This window comes from Juglans regia, chromosome 11, assembly GCF_001411555.2.
Source record: "Juglans regia cultivar Chandler chromosome 11, Walnut 2.0, whole genome shotgun sequence".
NCBI classification, from domain to species: Eukaryota; Viridiplantae; Streptophyta; class Magnoliopsida; order Fagales; family Juglandaceae; genus Juglans; species Juglans regia.
The window spans coordinates 8019658-8022164 of NC_049911.1; positions in this window are offsets into that span (position 1 = coordinate 8019658).

The following is a 2507-nucleotide window of genomic DNA, read 5'->3' on the forward strand; positions in this document are numbered from 1 at the left end:
GTAGTGATGTTTACTTCTCATGTAATGGGGGACTACCCGAGCCGAGGAGAGCTTCGCGGTGGCAAGCTGTCGGGTCCCTTGTCGTTGGTGAGCTGTCCAGTGGCCCCAAGTTAGGTGTTCGAGCCGTAGTGTCCGAGTCGTGATGGTGTCCGAGCTGGGTGTCCGTGTTGTGGCCAAGCAGTAGTGCGAGTTGAGTGGCTTTTGAGTTGAGGAGATGTCACGTGATGCTACCGAGCACCGAGTTATGTTCCTGAGCCGATGACCTTAATGTGGGCACAGTGCCTCCGCAGCATTCCCGTGTACCCGGCGAGGTAAACACAGAGTGGGCAGCAAAACGCCCCCATGGACGGGGGCCATAATGGATGGGTAGAGAGAGCCGGCAGTTCACTTAATGACCATCTGGTGGGCAGCCTTGTTCGCAGTTGGAGGCCATGAGCTCTCCGTGGTGTGCATGGCGATATGTGCCTGGTTGCACGGCCGTTGGTCACCCCATGCCAGCAGCGGGTGTTAGGGACACCACCGGTTTGGCGGGAGGACACTGGTAGACCACGGGGCTCTTTGTTGGCATCCTTCAGCCCATGACACAGCTGGGCCGTGCCCTGGCCCAATGCACTAGGGGATACGGCCCGTGCAGGACCATGCTGTGGGGGAGCGGGCGGTCAGAGACTGGCCCAGAAGAATCAGACAGCACCGGCGGTCATCATGGTTGCCGCCGACACTACATCCGGGTTTTGCCACACTTGGGCCATGGCACCATTAGGGGCGCTACGGGCAGCTCAGACGATGCTGACAGTCTGTTTCGTGGCAGTTGGTGCCACCTCCCGCTGTGCCACCACGGGTTGCAGTGCCACTGGGTCCACATCGTTCACCCAATCGGTACGTACTCCGTGTATGGCACTATTTGTGCCATGCATGGGACGTGCCGGTCTATTGTGCATGAGTGCATAGTAGACGTGCTTGGCACTGTGCACTTAAGTGCACAGTGCCACCGTGCACTGTTCCCGTCTCTAGGTGTCCCCACATTGTGTCCAGTGTCTCGGGTGCTGTGCATAAATCAAACTCCCAAAGTTGGAAGATGGGCGACCTGGCCGGTGTGCTATTCATTGTCTGCCCATTTTTCATAAATGTAAACGTTAAAAGAAATTGTGAATACTCATATGGTAGGGTCTCATATGTTCGTTCGGTGATTTATTCAGTGTGCCAAAAAATCATCCTTCTCCCACCTCCGACGAAGAAAGGAAATCCAATCTGACATACGACACCACTGTTGATGAGGTAAAAATTGCTCAACAAGCCGGAATGGGAGAAAGAGTCATTTCCAGCCCATTGGATGACTTGTGCCTCGTTTGGTGTTGTTTGGAGTCCCCGGCTTTGTTCTGGTGCGACGGTGCATATGTCAATTGGGGGTGAATGGAAAACATAAATGTAGAAAAATAAAAGAGATGAACAAATGGATTTACGTGGTTTAGCATAATGCCTACGTCCACGGGTGTTTGCGGAGGAGAAATCTACTATAATATTCTTGTTTATGGTCTCTCATAGTCTCTCATATTTCACTGTACAATAGTGATGCCGTATATAAATTTACTGAAGGAGATACATTCGCTGGAGCTCTATGTTCCTGGTTAGAATAGAGGTTGAAAAGGAAGAAGAACTGAAGACAAAGAAGCCCACGTAGAAGAAGACCCTCCTCCTCTATTTGTATGAATCATTTTTCTCGTGTGTGCCTGCCAAGCCTGTTTTGCATGTCTGACTGCGCCCCCTCTGCCAGCCCCTGCAGGTAAGGCCAAACCTTCTGACTACGTGCCCCTTGACATGCCCCTATTGTCCCCTACTGTCACCTAGCCCTTACTTTTAGCACTCTCCGCGTGCCCCTTGACCTGACCCCTGTCCCCTATTGGGCCCAAGGCAAATATCTTTATTTTTACTCCCTCACAAAACATATCATTCAAAATGTGTCATATCAACCAATGTAAATGGAGAGCAAATAGTAACATTGCTTGGAAAACAAACAAAACAAGGTGAGTTGAGGGGGGGGGAGTTGTACTAGGGCTCCACCAACAGAACGTAGTTCAAAGTGTCCAGCACATGCAAGCAGTGGAAACCATGACCCCATTTAGAGTCCATAACCGCCAGAAATGTTTAATCATAGCAACCAAAACATTTTTGTACAATTAAAGCTAGATTTCAATAAATCTTCCCCACTGGAGGGGGTTCAGCTTTAAGGACTGTGGACTGGAGACTGGCCCCAAAAGAGTGTACCCCCTTCTGCTCCTAATGAACATTTATAGACAGCGACTCCAGAGCTAACACAATTATAGAGTTCCATTTGATGGAGAGGCCTCCTCATGGGTCTATCTAGTACTTATATTATATGTATATTTATCCTCCTTTGAGGTTGAGATCGATGCACTTTCACGGTAGCTTCTGTTCTTTGATCGATATTTTAATTATAATCTTCATTAATCTTGTGGCGATCAATAGCTGTAACTAAATAGGTACTATAG